The sequence below is a fragment of the Phalacrocorax aristotelis genome, chromosome 14, assembly GCF_949628215.1.
Source record: "Phalacrocorax aristotelis chromosome 14, bGulAri2.1, whole genome shotgun sequence".
NCBI classification, from domain to species: Eukaryota; Metazoa; Chordata; class Aves; order Suliformes; family Phalacrocoracidae; genus Phalacrocorax; species Phalacrocorax aristotelis.
In genome coordinates, this window is record NC_134289.1 from 1,003,822 (window position 1) to 1,027,529 (window position 23,708).

The 23,708-nt window shown below is 41.4% G+C and overlaps 1 protein-coding gene across 5 annotated transcripts in view; it reads left to right on the top strand.

Moving 5' to 3' along the window:
• PCDH15 (protocadherin related 15) overlaps positions 1–23,708 on the top strand; it is a 695,790-nt gene that overhangs the window by 210,782 nt on the left and 461,300 nt on the right. For 3 of the 5 annotated variants that reach the window (XM_075109425.1, XM_075109424.1, XM_075109422.1), the window contains exon 4: positions 2,883–2,944. The gene's annotated coding sequence lies outside the window, so the exon portion shown is untranslated. Of the gene's footprint in view, positions 1–2,880; positions 2,945–23,708 lie in introns of those variants that run through there. The other 2 variants (XM_075109423.1, XM_075109421.1) reach the window with 1 other exon arrangement.

Below are 23,708 nucleotides of genomic sequence, written 5' to 3' on the forward strand. Positions count from 1 at the left end.
AGCTCTGAGCATGGAGAGGAAAAGAGTATCTGTGTGGCTGTGAAGAAAAAAAAAGTTGACGCTGCCCAAAAGAACAGTTGAAGCAGAAGGTGGGCAGAGAAAGGGACACCAAATGGCCAGTATTTGGATAAGCTGAGATGTTCTTAATGCTTTATCCCTGCAGAGGACATCACCAGGTTACTCGGTAGTACACACACGTATACCCGTACAATTCTACATACAAATATGCAGAGATTTTGCTTTCATCTGTAAATCATAGTGTTTGAAGACAGAAGTTCATATTGCTCCAATTAAAGTTTTAGGATGGTAGCACTGGTGAGGGGGTGGAAGTGAAGACTTCCCCTGTTCCCATTAAGTTAACTTATATTATTCATTTTTTAATTTCTATTTTTAATGAGCATAATGGCTGTGCTTACCAGGAGCTTCTCAATGTACTTGCTAATGAGAGAAAGAAAATAGATTTGGGATTTTTTTAGAATTCTTTGGATTAAATGTTTCCTTTTCCAAGTGACTTACCTCTCTCTCTGTGTACTAACAGTGGAGTCACAAAAGCCTTTCTAATCTGCCAGAGGTCTAAGTAGCCAATTATATTCTGCTGCTATGCAATTTTATTGCTAATACTATTTTTTTACCAAATTTTCCTGCATAACCAGATATGCAAGAAATTTGAGGTGAAGGATCATGAAATGGAGCAAATACCTCTGAGTTTTGCTAGCTGCTACTGTTGCTCCGTAAGCGGAGCTCTGTAGCAGGGACTCCTCCTGGGTGAATAAGCCTGGGAAGGGCTGGGGAGAAGGGAGGTACTTGTGACTTGGGCATCAAACTGTCTTTCTGCGGCAATCTAATCAAATGACTTAAAGTAGAACGTATGTTGCAAACAGCGATAACAGCTGCCAAAAATACTGACCCGTGCAGAAAAAGACAAAAGATCAGGATGCTTTTTATTCCTTGGGATGCTGAGCCCCAGTGTGGTTGGAACAGTGCTACCCTGGGGGAGGAAGAAGTACGGCTATGCGTATTGCAGTGGGAGGGCTCATGTGCCGTAGTGTGCAGTGTGTGCCTCTTGGCTTTCTGGCTGGCACCACAGAGGCCCTCCCCTCTGTACTGAACTTAATTTTTTCAATTATTTTGTTCGCCTACTTTCTGTTCTTCACAATTATCATCCTGATCTTGCATAATTTTAAATAATTATTCACAGGTGGAAATCGTAAATTGGCATATACTCACTCTTGCTAGCAGAGACTTTCCCTTTTCTTCTTCCCAAACAGTGCATTCACAAGATGATAATGTATGTAGTGTGGAAGGGGCAGGGCAGATGAAGCAAAGCCTGAGAGCTCACAGTGCCCTCAGCTGCAAGCAGCTATACTGATGATGTTTTGTAACAAGCCATAACTGCATCTAGGTTTGTGATTTTGCACAAAATTGTGTCTGTGTTTGAGACGTATCCTTTTATATTTACTGCTTTGGTTAAAATGAAAACCTCTGTTTTGTGAATGCTGGAATGAATTTCAGCACAGTGCTTGGATTACTCCCTGAGGAGCAAACCATAAGCAAACCATTTCTTTAAAGAATCCAGCTTCTCCTAGTTTGTATTCAATTACGTGGTTATTTTCCAGTGGGAGAGACAGAACAGTTAGTTATCTCTGCTGCTTGTCTGGCTGCTTCCCTTAGTCTGCTTGTAGAGGGCGCTTTAATTCTGCCTAGGCGGGCTGTGTGTTGTGTTGAAGCCTGTTTGCCTGTGGTAGGGAGTTACTGGCGCACACCTGAGCAACAGATTTTTGTATGCGGGCATGTCACTGAGATTATGCACCAGCAGAGGCATTCGTCCTTGCGCCTCTAATACAGCCCTGCCGCCTTCAGTTTGCAATAACGGTGCCTCTTCATCGTGGGGAAGGGCAGGGTGCTGCTCCTGCACCTCTTCATGATTTCCAGGTTTAGATATGCTCTTTCATCTCTGTAACAGTGCCGCACTTGCGCTAAGAAGGCAACCTGTATGTGGTTTAGATTGCATCTGAGACATGCTACGCCTGTAATGAGGGAGACTGATTGGGATTCATTAGCCAGGACTACGCTGGCCTTCCTGCTCAAACAGGCGATTCAACCTCTCATCCATTTCTTGTTCTTTGTGGTTGGGAGGTAAGAATTTCTCAAACTGCTTGAAAGATGGACTTTGATTTAATCTTTTTGAAGAGCGCTTATGTGCAACTGAGCAATCAGTATAAAGGCTGCATAGTAAGAGGAGCAACCTCCTGCCAAACGGACATACAATCCAGCTTGTGTGAAGAGTGCAATGTAACCGATTTTAGCTTAAAAGAATAAAAATACCGCTTCTGGAAGATCCTGAACTGGCAGTGCTCAAAAAGCGTAGTCCTCAAAAAGCATAGAGCATGCACCTGCATGATGTGCGCCATCATTCTGCAGGTGGATGCGGCTATAGGCACCTTTACTGACTGATGAAGATGTCACCGTATTTGTGATCTGCCCAGGGCCATTTTCATCCAAAGCTACTACTCCGAGGCCTTGCCACACATCTGTTTCTTCTTGCTCCTTTGTGAGCTCTTTTTGAATCATGAGATATTCTTACCGTTTTTTCTTGTTTGCACCTTTTATTTTCACTTTTGACGTCTCACTTTCTTGCTCTGCCTTACTGTTTCCTCCTACAGAAAGGAGAAGTCCACAGGTAGAGTGCCATCACCAAAAGTGGACTTCTCCCAGGAGAAAAGAGGTTCTTCCAGTCTCCATCAATAGTACAACTATTGATGCTACTGTACCCCCCTTACTGTGACATATGGCTATCTAAATAACAGGCGATAGCAACATTATTTAGCTGCATTCTGTTAAAAGAGCATTAATAACACTTTCCCAATTTTTCATTCCTGTAGGCTATCGCTCTGTGACACTGCAGCAAGCTCTGCTGGAGCATGAAGAAGGCTCACAAGTTCATGTAAGTGTGTATCTTCACAAATGTGAATTGAAAAAGCCGCCGTTAGATCTCTAGCCCTTTTAAATATGAGGAAATTGATACAACAGGAAACACTGATGGAAAAGGGATGAGAAGATTGCAGGGGCAGAAAAAAAGATAAAAATGCACAAACACGGTTAAAAAAATGCAGCAGGTAAGAGTAAATTGTCAGTGTCTGACTTCTCGGGAGCAGTGACAGTTTGTAACGGCAGTGAATCACCCAGGAGTCTAGAAAGAATGATAATGTGCTGCTGACTTGCTGTTCTCAGTTTCTCTGGTTTTTTGGAGGGGGTTTGCGTTCAGCAAGTGTCAGGGCAGAGCAAAGACCACTGGCTCGCTGCGGGGCCGGGGCAGCGCACTGTCCCTACCCCAGCAGCTGCAGACCATGGGGCCTTGGAGTGTGTTAGTGCCCTCAGAGCCCTGGCATCATGTTTTAGCACACAAATTTTCAGGCGTTATTATGTTGCGCTCTCAGTTCCTCGTGGGTTTAGCTGCATTTGCAGGTCTATTCTGCGTTCTAAAAATAAACAGGGTATTAAGTTAAGGTGTGGACAGCTCTGCCTGTGGTAATTGCATAGCCAATTTCAGAATTGCACATGGTTTACAAAGCCATAAGAAGTTACTAAAGCATAGCTGAAATGATATAATCGTATGGGCTGGTGCCGTTAATAAGACAAAGTATACTGTATGTACTGTAATGTTTTTGTCTGCTGTGCTTAAGTTCTATCCTAGATTTTACATTTTCCATCTGTAATGGGTTAATGTATATGCCCCAGTTGAACGTGTAGTGAAGTTATACGTGCAGTTTGCCTGATTCTGTGTCCAGTAAGTCCCTGACAACCGAAGAGGAATTATCTAAGAGGCTACTTTCTGCTGTAGGTCCTGGCTGTTTTGATATTAACTCAAACAATAATGTTACACTGTTGTATATTGGGTAAACAGGTCAGCTTTACTCCACTGTATTTTCCCTTTGTCTTGGCTCGCTGTGACTTCCTCTAGGAAAAAGAAAAATCTTGTTTACCCATGAGCACCGTGGAAGTCAGATGGCCTGCTGCGTAGTGTAGCTGAGGTGCAAGAAAGTGATTTCTGTTCACAAAAAAGGCAATCGCTGGAGAAGCGCACTGCTGTAATGTCTGTCAGTGCAATCTGCCAGCGAGCATAGGATTTGGGTTTGGGAAAATCCCATTGCAGTAATCCATGGAATTAACTGGAAGGTTTTCGGTACAAGTAATTAATTAGACAAGATCCTAATTTTAAAATTTGTATTTAACATTTATGACTATTTCTGGTACTTTATTTTCTTTTATTCACTGCCCTCTAGAGGTCTTGCAAATGAAATTAGACTAAGGGAAAATAAGGTTGCAGCAAGGACTGTCCCTGGCTGGTGCTGCTGTGTGCTGGCATATACTTAATGTTTTAAAATAACTGCATAGATGCTCCTGGAGCTAAATGCTGTTTTCCACTCTCACCGTGGAGGAGAAGAAAAATATTCACGGTGGGAAAAGTTCAGGTTTTAATGTAGTGACCAACATTGCCAGTTTTATGAGTACAAAAGCAACTATATGACATTCCTCTATAACAGCCTACCTGCTTTATTACAGGTGATGAGACTTACAGCAGAGTTATCAGTTCATCAGACGTTTATCCATTTATTCCTTTTTAATATCTTCTCGTTAAAAGCATTTGCAGCAGCCTCTGGAGCTAAAGGTCTTGCTCTTAGTAACAGAACTGGTGATGCCCAGCATCCTTACAGCTTCGTGTCTCCCACTTGGGCTCTGGGTGTCCTCGCAAGGCATTTCCCTCTCCCAGAGAGTCAGAACAACCGTCTTTTTAGTGGACTTTCCTTATATTTCATGAACATGAAGTGTAACCTGCAGCACATCCCCTTTTAAGGGTGTTCAGGAATTGCTCTCCTCTATCTGGCTGCCTGCTTTGATGAAGTGATTTGCATCTTAATAGCTTTGATACTGCTGTGAAACATTTTTTGGGGAAGGACAAAAAAGCAGTGGCATGGTATGATTATGTGAACCTCGCTTTTTGGAGAAAGCCAGCTGAAAATAGAAATGTTGTCTTTAAAATACGGCAAGACTTCAGTTCAAGCTTTGCTGCACCCACTGGTTCTTGGCATCAATCTGAGAAATTAATATAAATTCATATTTAGCTCTCTCACCCTTTATTCACTGATAGATGTCGTGTGTATCACTCGGCAGAGATGCCTGCAATCCCATTGCTTAGCCAATTAAGGAAATGGCAGCATCGCCTGGCTTTGTGTTTTACTGAGGAAAACACTATTCGGTACTTCTCCAAGTATGCTTCTGTGAGGTGTTTTTTAAGACATTGTGTTTTATCTTTGAAATGAAGCAAATTAAAGCTAGTTGGAGCAACATCAGTGTCCTCCCCTGGCTGAGGAGGGCCAGACCCAGGGAAGAGCAGCCTTTAGCAGAGCCCTGCGCTGGCACAGGGGCTGCTGCTGCACAAACGACCAGCGAGGACCCTGCTGGGGGATTTTTGGATAGTCTAGAGTGCGTTGTGGGCTGAAACAGTTATTGCTGGGGCCCTGACATCCGCCCAACATGTGCAAGAGATTTTGTGCAGACTGGCTCTAGCCTGGTCCTCTGAAGTGTCTGTCCCTTAGCAGCCGGAACGGCTGCCTCATTCCTGGATTTCATAGTTTTATCCTCCAGGAATCCAGTTTTTGTGCTCCCAGACCTCTCTGCAATGCACTCCAATGTACTGTAAAGTGTGGACAATGAGGACAGTCACTTCAGAAGTGTGTCTGACCTGAACTGTAGCACTCTTGTAGAGACACCCTTGATGTATCAGTATCTCTGTCCTCAACAGAAGAACAAAATTAATCATGGATCTCTGATGCAGTCATTACGTAGTCTCTGTAGATTTATATATGATACTTATCTCCATGATTTGTCTCTCCTGTGTACATCCATAAATTTATTTTCTCTGTTCAAGATACAGTTATAGATAGTTTTATAGACTCTACGATTCGAGCTTTAGTTGAATTGTATCTCAGTGCAGGGCCATTCCTCCCTAAAGTGAATTTGCTCCTAAATTATACTCCCTAAAGGAGAGAAATCTTGTCAGCTATCACAGTTGTACAGCGGCACAAGTAAAGCCACAGAGATAACTAGAGCTGGCTCTGTTCACCAGTGCTTGGTGCCTAAGTGGGCACCCAGAATTCATTTGCAGTTTTTCAAACTTAGCTGTTGGTGATGGATATGGAAAATGAACCTACATCGATCTGCAGCTTTGCATTCTTCTTAATTTTCCAGTTCATTGGGGATTTGGTGTATCACAGAAGAATTTGTCTCTCTTGGTGTCAAAGTCTTGAAGCGCAAAAAAGCCACTGCAGATTGTCACACCAAATGTTTTATTATTGATGACATTTGTGAGATTTAAACGAGGAAGGAATGTTGAAGCACTTGCCTTCTTACAGGAGCTTATGGTCACAGAAATTAGTGTAAGGAGGGCGTGAAATACCTAGGGAGAATTACTCCAAATAACTATAGGTAATAACCATATGAAAAGATAGAAAGGTCAGATGGGTACATTTAGGATGCAGGCAGATCCAGGAGAGAGGTCTGTTCTCATGAGCGGTAGACCATTTGGGAGAATTTTCCTTCCTTTCTCCGGTTTCTTCCCATATGCCAGGTCTTTTCCTTAGCAGCTGCTGTTGGAAGATGCTCGACTGGCATACTGTTCTCTCGGCTTCTTGGTTGCTCCTCTGCCTGACCCCATGCACTAACAGTACCGGGGAAGAGCAGCTGCTGAATTCTGGTACTGCTTTATGTTGCCTCCTTGAAGCCCCATTTACATGCCTGGGCTTCCCATTGTCAGCTAGGAACGCGCTGCCTTCATCCAAATGATGACTGTCCCAATATTTGCCAAGAATTGTTTTGGATTTTTATAGTGCTGCACAAATGTAGTCAAGTTTTCCAAGGGTAAATGTGGAGAGTTGGATAATTTGATTAACACATAACATCAACCTGAAAGGGTCTACCAATAACACGTCAACTTTAAGCCAGAGCAGGACAAAACGGCTAGTATCTGTTAATTGCAGTCTATTTGATTTTTGGATCAGAACTTATTTTTTGCAGGTAACAGAGGAAGATCTAATGTTGTTCTCATTTTCCTCATGTAATTGTCTCAGTTGAGGTATTTCCCACAAATACATTCCTCTTAACATTAATTGTACCTGCAGATGGCTTTCCTATACAACTCCCTCTCTGCATGCCACATGTAGAGATTTATACTACCCTACTACTACATGGTAGTATAAATCCTAATGTTTTCATTAAAATATACAACAGAGGTAGATTAAAAGCAGGTAGTTACCCTTTACTGAACACTCAGCTCACGAAGAACTTCACCACACAGCTGCAAAGTAGCGACTAGCTGTTTGTGGCCTGTTTTCTGTAAGTAGGTCCATTACAAAGCCATCGCTGTAGTTGCACCAAGCTGTTATGTCAGCAGTAATGGCCAGCACTGCCTATTTGGGTGTTACACAAGTACCTGTGCCCTTGCATCGATACTGACTATGCAAGTGCCTATTATAGAGAAAAGGACATTGCTGTGTACCTTGAGAGAATACAATAGATGCCTTGGAATGATGCACAGCACCTGTGCCTTCATTCACCAGTTTCTTAACATACACTCATCTAGGATTTTACAAGAGAAAGCTTCACAATTTCATATATGTATATGTATTCTTGCATTGAAATAAAATGCATCAAGAAAATGCACTTTTCCTGAATTCCTAATCTCTTGGAACTGTAATGCCTTACTGAGTCTTTGTTTCATATGAAAACAGAGCACTAAATAGCTCCAGTAGTGCCTAACTCACTTGGCCATTGATGCTCTTTCGTTTTGTTGGTGGTAAATATGCAATTTGCCACATCTCCACTGAGGTTATTCAGGAGGTGTAGCAGAGAATCAGCAGGCGAGGGGAGGGGTGGTGTCTCTACCATAGCCAGAAATAACAACACAGCAGGTGTGACCAGAAGCCTAGACTAGCTGGTAAACATTCAGCGGTGCGGGTACAGAGTGACTGCAGGTATCAGGACATTTGCTTGGGCTCTCATTTATTCTCAGCATTTGTATAGTCAGAAATAAAAAAAACCTCCCAGTACTGGAGCTGGGATTGTACACTAATTTAATGGGATTATATCTGAATAACCTCTTTCTCTTTCATTATAATTTTAAAGGTCTGCTTTTCTATCTGTTCTCTTTGACTGGTATTTAAAAATGCTACTGGATTGTTTACCTTGATGGAGACTGAGATAATTCTTAGACTACCTGAATGAGTCAAGTATTTGGAGCAATTTCTCAGACCTGAGTATTGGCTGAATTGATTTGTCTAGAATCAGAGAGAGTTGGGTTTTTTTTTTTAACCTAAATGGGAGCAGAATTACAGCAAAGTTGATTTTCTCACAAGTCAGCTTTTAAGCTCCGTGATTTAGACCTTCCTTTGTGTATGGGCTCCAATGAATGCGGCACTCACTGATTTCTCTCCCCACTTGCCACAGTGGTAACTTTTATATTATTAACAATTCAGTGAGATTACCAAACTGGAATTGGGTCTCAGCGCTTGTCAGGCCACACCTGGAGTGCTGTGTGCCGTTCTGGTCCCCGCTGTACAAAAAGGGTGTGGGCAGGCTGGAAGGGGTCCAGAGAAGGGCCACCAAGATGACCAGAGGACTGGGAAGCTGCCGTACGAGGGTTGGCTGGGAGAGCTGGGCTTGTTCAGCCTTGAGAAAAGGAGGCTCAGAGGGGATCTCATCCCCATGAACCAGCACTTAAGGGGCAGCTACAAGGAAGATGGAGACTCCCTTTTTACACGGAGTCCCATGGAGAGGACAAGGGGGGGATGGACACAGGTTGCTCTTGGGGAGATTCCGATTGGACACGAGAGGGAAATGTTTCACAGTGAGGACAGTCACCATTGGAATAATCTCCCCAGGGAAGGGGTTGACTCGGCCACATTGGACACCTTCAAGAGTCGTCTGGACAGGGTGCTGGGCCATCTTGTCTAGGCTGGGCTCTTCCTGGAAAGGTTGGACTAGATGATCCCTGAGGTCCCTTCCAACCTGGGATTCTGGGACTTCCTGCAATTTGGGAATCTTTAAATGGTCCCTACTCTGGCAGAACAGGCCTGGATGCATGCTTTCCCTGCTCTCAGTACACCCAGCAGCAACTCAAAGTGCTTAAGCCGCGTTTGTCAGAGTTCTGATAAGGAAATTCAGCATTTGAACACTGCAGTGCATCATTCCTGCCTGCTTTCATGTGACACTGTGCAAACGTTCAAGCTTTTTGTTTTGTTTTTTTAAGGAAAGGCTTTAATTTTTAATGCTGTAGGAATATAGCAAGAACCCCCACACTTGCAGGGTTCATGCATGCATGGTGGAGCAGCCTCACCTAAGCTCCTCGAGGCAGAACATCAGGTGCTGGGTGTACTTGGAGGGGAAGTTCTGTAGAGCCCAGGAGGCTGTTTGCCAGCAGCACCCTGTCTGCCCGCTGCCTGCCCTCGGGCCAGTTGTCTCCAGAGCCCCCAAGAGCTGCTGGGCACTGCGAAGCCCAGCAGAGAGCCCAGCCTTGCCCCGCTGCATGACAGCGGGTCTTTTGCTGTCGGTAACTGAAGGTCAGAGTTGCTTTGTCCAGAGAGGCACAACACTTATGAGCAGCAAAGCAGCAAGGTGAGAGGTTCTAGCTCCTGTTGATCTCAGAAACAAATCCTGCTGGATTTTGGTCACTTTAGGGACTGCACAGTTTTGGAGCTTGCAGCATCCGTCCCTTGTTCCTGTGCACTCTCAGTGGCAACAGGTCTGAAGGGGCTCTGCAGGGCAGCTGGCTTATCGGGAAATGAGGAACAGCTGGGTGAAACCTTTGAGGTTGTCTTAGATTATAAGACAGAGTTAGTAATATCTCTAGGATGAAAATGCTGCAGATATTTCCAGCCACATAATTTACTCGGACAATTTGCAACCTTTTTTTCAGGTGCTGCTAAGTGCAAATGATCAGGCCAGCCTCAACTGGGGAAGTGTGTACAAATCCCAGGCTGTGCAGAGCTGCAGATGCTTAGTGTTTTAGTTTGGGGCTGGATATTTTCTTAGCTCTTCAGAGTTATTTCTCACACTAAATGGCTGTTAGGTGAAGCAGGTAGCTTAGCAGGGATACAGCCATCCGCTGCTGCGTTTCTGTTCATTGCCTTAGAAGTGTTCGGGTCTCTTGCACCAAGAAAATTACCTGGGGTACAAAGTAGTAACACCAGCTTGTCTACAGGTGGCAACATAAATTTGGAAGTACAATGTGGCATAAACTGGTCCATTCAGGTGTTCTCCATTAATAGCTGTTTCTTATCAGTTTGTTATGTGACAGCATGGAGTATTCAGAAATTTAAGAACGTGTGTAGTTTTAAGGTATAAATCAGACATATAATCGTTTACTTATATGGCATTAAAAATACATGCAATGCTGAACAACCATTACAAAGTTGAAATGCATAGATGTCCTGTCTTCACTGACACTCAGTGGGACACACTTGGTGGAGGCAGTACACGAATACAGTTAGAGTCTTGCTGTAGCGAGGAGGACTGGGACAAGAGGGCGAGGTGTTTCTCAAATACTGTTCTGTTGCTAGTTAGATACTGAATGTTCACACAGATGAGAGATAGGACAAATTGTTAGGATCAGAAGAACAGCAAAATGGAATTAAGCCTAGGATTGAGTGGAAATCAGAGGAGTGCATTTATGTAATGAGAAACGGTGATGTGCTCTGGCCGCACTGTTTTGTGGGAACAGATGGGTTGGGTGTGTGCAAAGTCAAGCACGATGCACTAATGTAGAGCCACCAGTGCTTCTCCTTTGCTACTTGCATATGATGCACACACAGTCCTTATTCAACCCTTTCAGCGGCCTCGCATCCAGATAAATTGGGGAGCGTGGCTGAACAGCGATGGAGCGCTCTTTGCTCTGGTGGCAGCTCAGGAACAAGGACTGGCAACCAGAGCAGTTGGAGGATGAATTCATTCATCCAAGGCCTTTATCAGCTGTTCCTGCCTGTGGCTCCTTTGCAAGGGAGATCGTCCTGCTGATCTCCCCGCCCAGACCTCCCCCAGACCCCCAGTGCACTGGCAGGAAGGCCTGAGGGCTGTCGTCTCCCCAGAGTCTTTCCACAGAAGCCTCTGGGGCAGCCTGTTTTACTCTTCTGCTAAACTTGATGAATATCATGAATACTCTTCTTCTATCCACCCTACAGTGTCTTTGAATTTCCTTCAAAGCCTGGAAGGATGAGTGCGGAATCATCTTTGTGTTACCGGGAAGCTGGGGAAGATAAGGAGGTGTTCAGAGATTTAGACTAGCAAGAGGCTTTTACTGCGTATCAGTTTGTCTAAACATGCCTCCTGAGATGAGTAGTGCTCAAGTGCACAAAGCAATGTTTTCTGCACACTGTGGCAAATCAAGGGATAGCGATGGAGAGACAAGCACTGAGATACAGTACGCATTTTCTAGGTCCCTTGCTGTGTGCTGTGGCAGTTGAGATACAAAATACTCCCTTCCTGGCTTTTTTCTTTTTAATTTCTTTAGGCTTTTTTTTTCCCTCTGAATTTTGTAATCTCAAGTTTCAGCAGAGAAACAGTAAAAATTGGTTTTTAAGGAGAAGCTTTAAAAGAGGATGGGCCAAATTCAGAGCACTGTGGAGGTTGTAGTCCTTTCCATTTTATTTCGTTATGCTATTTAGAGTTCCTTCTCAGTGTATATATGAACAGGAGAGAGACTACAAGAGTATGACCCAAGGAAGAATGGTATTAGGTATAGAAATGCATGCGCTGAACTAGGTTGCTTTTTTTATATATCTTTTGCCACCTCTTGTTTTACAGATCTGCTTTGGTGACTTGGCATACAGTGTTATAACCATTGCAACTTAGGTATCTTTCTCCAGCAAAGTAAAGAAAAATTTAAATATGAATATTCATGCTTGGGGGAGAATCTAAGAAGTCTTAAGCATTCAGATTTTGCAGGCAGAAGTATCTGAAAGAAGCTAAAGTTTCACCAGCTTATCCTGTCATCTGATACTTCCTCAAATCAAAGTCTTGAAAGTTTCCTTTGAATGAAGATAGAAAAGCCGTTGCTGGAAGGCAGGAGGCCTGTGAGGGGAGATAAAAGGGAACAGCAGGAGCAGGGGAGTTTGTATGTTGGTTCCATGCCTATACTGGGTTTAGGCTGTTGAATGTATTTAGCTTGTTTAACTACCAGTATATGAAAAGTCAGGGGAGAACGACAGCATCTATAGGTGCTGGTTAAGGAATAGCCTTTGTCAGAGCTTTTAATGTAATGCGGTGGTGACATCGCAAATAGCCTATTCACCATTTGAAGAAAATCTGCACAGAACAGGGTGGGGGGTAGAAGGTGTCAGCAAGTCTGGTTATCTCTGTTACAGCAGTTCCTAATAAACCTGTGGCGTTGATTAAGTGGTGACAGTTATTTCAGCCCAACCCATCCTCCTGTTTTGGTTCGTTTGCTGGAGCATTTCCTCTGGGCCGTTAACATCTCTGTTCCACTGCTTTACTTCCCTCCTTGGTTATACAGCTACATATCATGCCAATAAACCAAGAAACATGTCCTTCAACCCCAAGGTGATCCCAGCTGTTTGAGCACAGTAACAATTTTCAATAAATTAAAATAAATAAGTTAAATAGCTTATTTTGTGCATGAGCGTTAATGACTTGGCCAAAAAAGAGAGAGAGAGGAAGGAAAAGAGCTTGTAGTTCTACTGACAAATGACGAATACATTCAGCGTAGTCTTTGGAGTGAAACTTCTTACTCCCTCAGTTTAATAAAGAACTCAGAAAACTGTGACTGTAATTCTGTACTGCACAATTCATTGGCATTAGAATTTAATATGTATTCAGTCAATTCATTTTTGCACCTGTGAACCACAAAGTATGTTGTTTGTGACGGATGTGAAAGAGCCTCTGGTTTTCTCTACAGCATAACATTTCTTTCAGTAATTATTGTGAGGCAGTCAACAAGGACATGTAGTTTTTAGAGGGCGAGTTTCAATTTTTTTTTTTTGTTTCCTTTTGCATTGTTTTAGTTACTTAAAAAAAAAAAAAGCTGAATGCAGCACAAACAGTTACGAGAGATGTAAGAAAAATATTTTGTGTCTGTGGCATATTTTTTCCAAACATTTTTCTCATACCACGTGCCTGTCTCTGCACAATAGAACATAGTTCAGGAACTGTGTTGTTTAAACTAATTCTTTCTTGAAGTAGAGTGTTTATTTTATGAGTTGACAAAAACCTGGTTCTTATCATGTTGCATCTTGAATTACATAGCCGTTGGTTTTCAGACCAAGAAGCTTTAAGAAGTGCCAGCAGGATAAATTATTTCAGGTGATTATTAATGGCTGGGGCAGTATGAGCAACTAGACAGAGCTTTGGACTGGTTTCAGTTGCCAGGTCAACCAGCACTGGCTCCACTGCACCTCACGGTATTTCTCTGGACCTCGATTTTTGCACTTCCTCCAATGTCAGAAATTACATTGTTCTTGTTTGAAAAACCCTATGTAAAAAAACAAAAAAAGCATTGCTAACCATAATTGCAGCGTTCAGAGCACAACAAATGGCTATTTATTCTGTTTTAACAGCTCACTGTGACCCAGATGTTTTAAGCTCTTAATGGTCTTTAGGTGAAGGCTGTGCTCCGCTTATTGTGTTTTCCCATTGCAAATAGTAACTGCACTGGAAGTCTTAGCAGTAAGGCCAGTATATAAATGAGCACAAAAATTATTTTTGTTTCTCTGCAGCTAAAGATGGGACACTGTAATTTTGCTCTTTATACACCTGTCCTGCAGATAAATATTTAACTTAGTCCCCAGGTTCGTTCATGCAAGAGGCTTGGATTATATTGGCTGCTCTTCTCTCCTGTACCAAGTGCTTCCCTCTCACTGACTGTGTTCTCTTGCCCTAATGTTTTCTAAATTCATTGTGTGCCAATCTAGATAGCATTTCCAAGATGCAATGAAAATTTGAAACCTCAAATAGAAAGCTGAGTTTTAATTAATAAACTACTTCGGACCCACTCTTCACCAGTAAAATCCATTGAAGCCCTACTAATGACAATTACGTTATGTAGGTTAAACAAGGAAGTAAAAAGGCAAAAAATCCCTTCTCGAACTACATTTAGCCAACCTTATAGTTTCAGAAAATCAAGAAAATTGTTTCTTGACATTGACATTTAGTGTGCTTAGTAATTCTTTTCTAGAAATTATAAGGAACAATTTCCTGTAGGCTAATGTTAAGTTCTCTAATGTATTATTGTGAGTATTTTATTTTCATTTTTCATGTTGAACACCTGAGAACATATTGGAATAAGGATTAAATTACAGCAGCGTTCTGGCTCTCTTGAAGTTCCACTTTCATTCTGGCTGAATTTGTCCAAACTTTCACAATTAGCATCTTGGGGAAAATCAAGTGACAGACTGGGGAGGCTGCCATGTTTAAAAGACAAACCAAACCACCCCAGGCAGGAGAAAGGCAGGGGTTTGCCTTTTTATAAAAAATTAGTTGCTTTTTCTAATGTGGGATAATTAATCTGTGCATGTGTTGGTGTGTGGGGGAGAAAAAAATGAAGAGATCAGGGTTATGACTGAGGAACTGGAGCAGCCATGGCAGCCTGGGGAGGCAGGCGGAGGCAGACAGAGCAGCCTAAGATAAAGACCTACAGAACAAAATGTGCCAGAATTATTGTTGTTGGAGGCCTTGGCCTTTACTAGGTCAGATCATTAACCTGTGCTTTCTATGCAAGAGCAAGCTTCCTCCCAGGTATATCTAAAGGCCTAACAAAGAAGTGATAACCATCATGTATTTAATATGCTTATCTTCCTGGTCCAATAGTCGTTATGAAAGCAATATTTATCTGGAGGTTCTCTCTTATATCCCTCACTATTTTAAAAAGAAAATTGTTTCCTGATGGTAGGTAAGGCTTTTCCAGAATTTAATTCTCACTATGACTTAACATACTAAACAACCCATTCCCCCCCACCCTTCCTCAGGGTCCCTAGAGTAAGAGCCTGGCTATTTGAATCAAACCAGCGGAAAGTAGGGAGGCAAGAGAACCTTTAATGAACTGGGATAAACTTTGTGTCTTTTAAAATACTATTTTGCATTTCTTCTTTTTAGATATAAATGTGGGGATTCCCTTCCTAATCTTTGTTTACAGTTTTGAAATTGTATATTGGTGCCAGGTACCTTCCACACTCCAGAGAGCCTGTGCAGCAAATGAGCTGCTCGGGGAAAGGTTAGGGTCAGGGGTTTGTTTCTTGGAGGCTCCTTCCTGTGGCAGTTCAGCGAGAGCCCAGATTTCAGTCTGAGGTTTTCACCCATGAGCTTTATTTTACAAAGTGACCTTTAGCTGCCTTTTTTTTTTCTCCTCTATTGGTCTTGCTTGCTATGTTTGTAAAATTCGTGAGCAGGCATAAGTTGTGGTGGTTAACTGCAAAATGTAGGCAACACATCAAAAAAGCTAATTATTTGGTCCTTTATTTTTTATTCTACCACCTTAAAAAAACCACATCATTGCTCCATTTTACATACATCTGGCTCTTACAAAGAGAAAAGTTTGAGCCTGTGCTAAGTAAGGTTCATATTATGGCGCTCAGAATTGATGAAAGAAATGGTGAGAAGGTTGTATCTACCAAAATCTTCCTCTAACAAAAATCCTAAGTGCATTCTTTGATATTTTAATTTTACATAGAAACCAAGGCTTACCCACTTTCATGCTCAATCCAGCTCCAACATTGCTCACTGCTAATAAACTCTTTTCTTTTGGCAAATAGATTGCTGCAGCTGATATTATTTAATATCACCCCCATAAAGTTGGGTTTTTTAGTTATGTAACAAGACATCAAAGAGGTGTGCTACAGTTTCCCTTCCTCAGAGAATAAATACCAAATTTCTCTTTGAAGCTGGTATCAAAGCGAGAGTCTGCAACTGATTTGAGAAATGGGAAAGACAGGTACCCTGCATGAAAGTAAAATCGGGGTTTTGGCATTGACAGATATGTATTTTTTTAAATACTTGTGTTTCCCTTTCTTGTGATTTTTGTCTGATGTAAGCCAGGATCTTCAGCAAATGGATTTCTTTGTTTACATTGCAAAGGAAATTCAAGTAGATTGAGTAAAGAAAGGATCCATTCTAACACATCATCTTTAACACACAAGGGAAAAAAATAATGTAAATAATAGAACCTAAGACTTCTAAAAATACTTGAGAAGTGCTTGATCAACCTAGAAACTTTCCCTTGGACACTCCAAAAAGGAGGCATCAGGAAAATCTTTCTTACTTAGGTTTTTAGTGACTGGCAGATTTGTGCTGGCTTGGCGAAAACTCTCTAGCTTCATTCCTGTGGAAACGGCTGTGGAAAGCAGCCTTGCCACTGCCTGCGTTCTCTTGTGAAGGCGTTGGGTGAAGTGCGGTCCTTAGAAAACATCCATCTGTAAATAAGAAAGCACTGCTTTTATATTGGAGTTAAAATAAGATCATTGCCTTGATAAAGATGGTAAGATGTATATTTTTATGTGATGATTGCATTTGTTTAGTATATTTTGGCTCTAACTCACTGTTGAAAGCAGCAGTTTTGCTGAGGTATAACAGTGCACTTACCAGTTCCGGACAAACAAACAGAATTGGAAATGGCTACACTTTTGCAGAATTGAACATTAATAAGCATTTGAAAATGCCAAGACATTGTGACAGTTCTGCATATTCTTCTACATACATTGGAAAATAGATTAATATTTCCTTGGCTTCATCCCAAATCTTTGCCTTAACAATACATTTAATCCCAAGATCTCCAGATGTAAAACAGAAATATAAACTCTGGCCTTTTTCCCGCCCTGCCCCGTTAGGAGTTAGCACTGAGATTGCACTGGCTTTCTGTCGCTTTATTGTCTCAGTGGTTTTTATATTACTTAGTGCCATGGTGGTTTTTATGCTGCTATTTTTGCCTCAAATTCTCTAGTCCTCCGCTCCTTTTAGCCTAACTGTGATTACCAGTTCTTTGAATCAAAATAAAATATAGCTGCAGGCTTGCTTATAGCATTATAAGTACTTTTTGGCTTGTTATGGCTGTATGTTGCCTTTCCTACGATTGAGAGTCAACATCACCACTTCTGCTCTTTCTTTCAAAAATCAGAGATTTGAAAAAACCCCTTGGGCTTCCCTTTCAGAAGCAGTTTACACAGTAGGAGCAGTGCTGTGGAGAATGCATGTTTCCTCCACCTCACACTTTTCACCCTCCTCGTGTCTGAGAGCAGACCTGAAGATGGCTCAACCTTGAGCTTCAGAGGAGTTGAAGGAAAGATGTGAGTACTGTGACTGACGACCTGTGGATGCCATGTGTGTCCGAGACAGCCCCGCGGCAACTGGTAGAAATATGTGCAAATTCGTGTAAGTTTATTGTGGCAATGTGTTTATTTATAGCAGCAGAGCACTGTATCACTCAGGCAGGCCAAGTCAATCAGGAGTACCCCACAACATGCTCGTCTATTACCTCCCTCAGTGTCGTGTCGTGTCATGTCGTGTCACCTCCCCTTGACTATGGAGTGTACTGCTGCCTCTGCCCTGGCTTTGTAGTGTTCTGCTGCGGGTAACGAAGCCTCGCAAATGCAGCTTTAAATATCACAGCTCTAGTCTCACAGGTTTTGCATAGCTTCCACACCCAGTTTTGGACTTTTGACCCCCCAAAAGCAAATAATTATGGTATAGTATTCAGGTTTCTTTTTTTCAGATTATTAAATCGTTTGGGATATCAGATGGAAGGGTTCATTTATATAATTCAGTTTTGTTTTAATTGAAAAAAGCATCACTTCAGCAAATCAGGACTTTATAACACTGCCAGTTATGTTCAGATTAGGGTATACTTTTGTATTCTGTGTGTAGGATGACATTTAATGACAAAATTTTACTGTTGATGAAAAAAGAGGGCCTAATTTTTATTTTGCCAGGAGAACATTTAATTTATTCTGTTCTGTATTTCCACTATTTGACCAAAAAAAAAAAAGGTGGGAAGGCTTTTTAAGTCTGCTGTATCGTGCTGGTGATAGGCCCATTAGAGCTATACACCCCTGGATTTTAGTCAAGCTATTAGTAGTACGCTGGTAGGCAGAGGGGCAAATAGCCCTTGCACAGTTCATACCTTGGTAGAAAGCGGAAGGAAGCATATACTGGAGGACTATTCCAGACAGCTTCTGACCCTTGATTTTGCTTTTCAAATGTATTTATTCTCTTTGAAACTGTGGAGGAGGCTTTTTCCTTGGGAGCGGATCTCTTTATAAGAATGTAACAAATATTGAACACTGAAATAATAGCAAGGGTTATATATGTTCTGTTTAGGATGGATAGTTTCTATTTTAAGGGAAAGAGTAGCCTCTTTTAAAGCACTTTTTTCATCTTATTTATATGATATTTTACTTGTTTGCCCACTAGATTTATAGAGGCCTACAGAGTTAGTTGTTTGTTTTATTTTACAGTCTTCTAAATAGGAGACATTTCCATCATCAGTGGAAAGCAGGAGAAATCCATTTCCACATAGTAAGGAGGTTTGGTGCAGACAGCAATAGACAGCCAAAAAAAAAAAAAAAAAAAAGAAACTAGAGCTCGCCACCAGGTGTAATGAAATATCAATATCAAAATAATCTGATTTTTAGCTTGATTTGGCTTCTTGGCACTCTCAGCGTGCACGCTGGCTTAAGCTTGCCAGAAGGGTTTTCTCTACCAGTTCTTTGAGAGCAGGAGGAGGTGAAGTGGTGCTAGGAGAGCTCGGCGTATGGAGCAGGGAGAGTGCAAAACAGGCTGCAAAGCTTTACATACAAACAAAAGGTAGCGTGTGGTAGGAGAGAGGGCTTGGCTTTGTTGGAGCCTGGGCCAGATGTGGAGACAGCGCTTGTGTGACCATAAGATGGATAACATCAGAAATCACAAAACTTATGCAAGAGCAGGCAGTGCTACAAGGAAGTTTTAGAACTGTGTTTCAAGGGATGAAATCAAGTACATGAAGAAAAGAGCAAATAAGAAATACAGACATGTGGATGAGAAGGACAGATATAAAAGGGCTGTGTTCATTATAATGGAAATGAGCTATTCCAGGTTTGATTTCTGATTTGTGAAAATTTTGAAGGAAGACAAAAAGATAAATGAGGCACAGCCAGATGTCTCTACAAATGGGAAAAATTTAGCAAAGAAAACAGGAAACAGTGTAAGAAGAAAATACACTTTGAAGTAGTCAACTAAAATCTATCTAGAAGGCAGTCAAAGGGCAGTAGATCATGACGGTGAGCAGAGTCGTCCCAGCCTATTAATACTCTTTCAAAGAGCTCAGCCCTGCTGATAACCAAACAATGGGTTTGACCCTTGGCACCAAAGATGTGTCAGGTCCTCCCCGCGTTTCTTAGTAATCTGTGAAATTGAGAGAGCAGAGGTGGGTAAAGGAGATAAAGCAGGATTTTACAAGAAAAACATTTTTGTGTTCTGAAGGGAAAGCATAATACTATGTTGAAAGGTCATTGAGGTATTTGACCAAGAACAGACAAATGTTCACGTTATAGAAGAAAGCATTGCTGGACAAGAAGGGAGATGGAGGGATAATGGGAAATGCAACCTGCAATGCTACATGATAGCACACAAGTGGTCTAACTGTGGTATTAGCATGGAGTTAGACATTAAATGTATCAGAAATTGTTTGCAGTGTAAAGACAAGAGTCTCTGGAAGAAGTGACCACGAACGGCGGAGAAAACAGACCAGAATGTGAGAATTCCAGCGGTGTGGCACGCTGCTGTGGGATGGAGGGGGAGGTTCTCAAGGGCACAAAGCAGCTGTTAGGAGACAAATGAAGGGTAAGAATAAGATTTTTCAGAGAGGTTGCAGAGGACGGTTGCCTGTGGATTCCCACATGATCTCATGCTCCTTTGAAGTTTGCTGTGGATACTAAATCTTTTAGCATAGAGACTGCAGAAGAAATTTTTGGTCCTGGGCATCTGTGTGAGGAAGCAGTGAATCCCATGGTATTCAGCACAGATAAAAAAGTGAAAATCTGCTGCCCTGAAATAACGTGAGGATTAAGCTGAGTATTTTTGTTTTAGCTAATAATTATGGCTAAGTGTCATTTGACGGTCAAGAAAGTAAAATTAAATGTTGGACTTACTGAAAAAGGAACAGAAAGCATAATAGCAGTCAGCTGTGTCCGTGGTGCGGTTTTGGTCCCTCAGCTCAAAGGGAGTTATTGAAAACCTGTTGAAGGTCAAAAGTGTGGAAGGGCTTACAAGGAATGATGACAGAGGCTGGCACCCTTGAGTCTGAAAAAGTGAAAAGTGCATGCTATATTACAGAGAATCATAAAATCCTGAATACAGTACTTAGGGAGCACACAATGAACCTAGAAGATAAGATGCCAGGGTCAAAATAAACAAGTGGAAGTCATTCCTCCCATGCGTGTAGTTACATTGCAGAGCTCCTTGCCTCGAAAGGTGCCGTCCCGTTGAACCTCAGAAAGTGCCTGGATGGTGTCGTAAGGGAAAATCCATCACAGGCCAGTAACTGTGAGAATATAGCCTCAGCTTCTGGAAGCTGTAATAGCAAGTTGCTGGAGATTATTCCTAGAAGGAACCCTTACCTGCTTTCCCGTTCTTACTCTCTTCCCCAGGTTCATGCTGTGAGTGCCCAGCAGACAGAGCTCTCCTCTGAGCTGCTGTGGCTGTTCCTCTGTTTATGTTTTAATAGAGCAATTAGCAGCTGATGCAAATAAATGTAGCATTTTAAAGTTCTGAATTTTTACGAAGCATCTTCAAGCAATAGCTTAAATATATCTTTTGTCTTGTAGGGCAATGAACATGATGTTTTGAGTAGAATTTATAAGACAATTGTGATTTGAAAAATGAGAGGTTTTGTTCAGTAGAAGATTGGGATTAAAGAAAGGAACGATTCAATACAGGAACTGAAAGCTTGACGCCTGTACAGTGTGATAGGTGGGAAAGCTGTTACAGTGATTAGTAATTCATTTGGAAAAGTAGCAAGGACTGACCATTGTGAAGTAGTACAAGATAAAAACTGTAGGAGTGAAATTATGAAGGACTTCCTTTGATAAAACTGGGACGTATTTAGGAGTAGTAGAACACCATCCCACCAGGGATGCCTCTGGCTGCTTCGCTGTTTGAATGATTTGATGTCATGCCTAGTTTCAAAGTAACACATATTTTCTGTTGATACTTAATTGACAGAGGTACAAACAAAAAATAACAATGAAAGCACTTTTAAAATTATTTGAATAATCTGAGCTTTTGGACCAAACTTTCACTGGTCTATGTTGGAAGATTAAATCATCATAAGTCCAGTAATGCAAAAGAGAATGCCACAGATATAAAAAGAAAAAGAAAAACAAAAAACCCAAAAAAAACCTCGAAGTCCACTTGGGTTGATAACTGAAAAGCACAGCTAAAGCTATCTGTGCAGTCTTCTTTCCTCTAGTGGTGATAAAACAAACAATACCTTTGAGCTGTATACTGTGAGATAAGGCAATAAATGACAGAGCATTATCCTGGCCATGTAAAATGCGCTCTATAAGACCACGCTTGGACTCCTACGGGTTGGGCCTGTGCGCTTCAGAATGGTGTTGCCATATTACAATGGCACAGCAAAGCCAAACACCTTGATTCAAGTTTTGGGGAATACTGACTAAGAGAACACTCATCCACTGTTGCCTGAAATCTTTTCAAATCACCTTGCAGTGGGGTCGGACAGAAAAGTAGCTGCTGAAAAGTGAGAAGTGGATTGATGAGACTTCTCACTACTCAGAGAAATTCATGTGGAGATGTCAAGGGTGGGGATAACATCAGGAGAAGAAACTCAGCCTATGTGTTTTGGGCATGAAAACCTATCAGCAGTGGGGGTGAGGAGTCCTCCTCCTTTAGGAGCTGGAGTCAGAGAGTGAACGAAATACACATAATCAACTTGGGAGGTGAAACTATTCTTGAAAAATCTTCATGCATGAAACGACTGTAGTGGATGATGGGGATTAATGTGATGTGTGGTAGGTGATCTGTATTGCTTGACTGTTTAAGGACACATCTTTACCGACTTTATTAAATTTTCTGTGCTTGTTGTTTCTAATGTGCCTGTATCACACTTCTGGTCTTTGGCCCTTTCAGCACTTGCTGCGATTAAGAAATACCTATGGTTGCTCTAGGGGAGGTCGATGAGTATATGATGAGTAGTTTAGCCAGGAAGATTCACTTTTTGTCAGCTAACGTATAGTCTGAGAGTTACCTCATTGGGATACTTGGCTAGAGACCAAATACAACGAGTCTAGTACTAGACTAGTGGCAAAGAACATGATAAATCTATGCATCAAGGTACTCCACCACTTAGGCAGCTCTGCATTTAAGACTAGCCACTTACAAACAGCATAAGGGTTATAAAAATGCAAAAAAGAAAAGGGTTAGTCTGCATTCATAAGCTCTCATAGGAGGGTACGGAACAGCAAAATACTGTTTTCCCAAAATATTCAATAGCATGTGAGTGTTCCCTGTTTTCTTTGAATAATATGAACTTTTATGTTTACAGCATAACTATCTGGTTTTTAAAGTGACCTTAATATATAAACACAAAGAAAAAAGCTTTTGGAATAGTAGTAAAATATATCATTTTTCTATGAAACAGAGATGGAAATAAATGTTGTATTTGCTTATAGAAGAATTTAAGTTGTCCAATCTAGGTTTAAATTTTAGATACCACTGCTATGAATGTTTAAATATATGGTGCTTGCACAGTACTGCTCTTTCACTCCTCTGGTCAGGGATTTCCACATCTTCCATCCCGCTGGCAGCTTGCTGTGCAAGAGCTGCCTGGCAAAATTTAAATTTCAGCTAATTGAAATAATAGCTATATTCTTGGCAGAACTGTTAAACAGGATTTATAGAGAATAAGACATTAATTGACATAATGAAAAAGAAAAGGAAAAAAAAAGATTTGGGGTGGAGAATAGCCCTATTCATGGGCTGTGTCACTAACATGCAGAACATCTATTCTGTCCAAGTAAGAACAGAATAACTTTCTGGAGAAATGTCTGTATAAATAGCCACAAAACGGTTGCTTGTCGCTTGGCCCTGGACTTTTCATAAGTTCAGTCATATTGTAAAGGCAGAATTCTTTGCCTTTGCACATTTCAAATATTTTAATTAATTTCTAAAGAATTATTTAATGATACTGAGATTTGACTCTTGTGGATGATGCTGATCATTTTGAATAAGGAACGTGATGGTCTGTTTTTCAATATTGTCTTTGACTAATACTTAATTTAAATTCTCAGCCAATGAAGAACTGATACTATTTTAGCTGTTATTTCCCTTCATTTCTTTGTGTTATAATTTGACATTAATTTTATAACTTTCATTAAAAAAAAAAATAAAACCTCTAAGTAGTTCCTAATGTTAATTTTACTTTATTAAAAGAAAATAATGTGAAGTTTCTAAGTTACTGCTTTCAGTCATTGAGATCTTTATAATGGTGAGAACTTGTTAATCCTTGTGTAGCCTTTCGGATAATTACGAAAAATGAGACGTGATTGTTACCTTGCTCCTAACCGGGCTTCTGCCAGCACCGAAGTTGGCACTGGTGCGAACAGCTGGGAGGCCCAGAATTAAACAGATGTGGACAGCAAACTCTTGTTGAGTTGGACTAA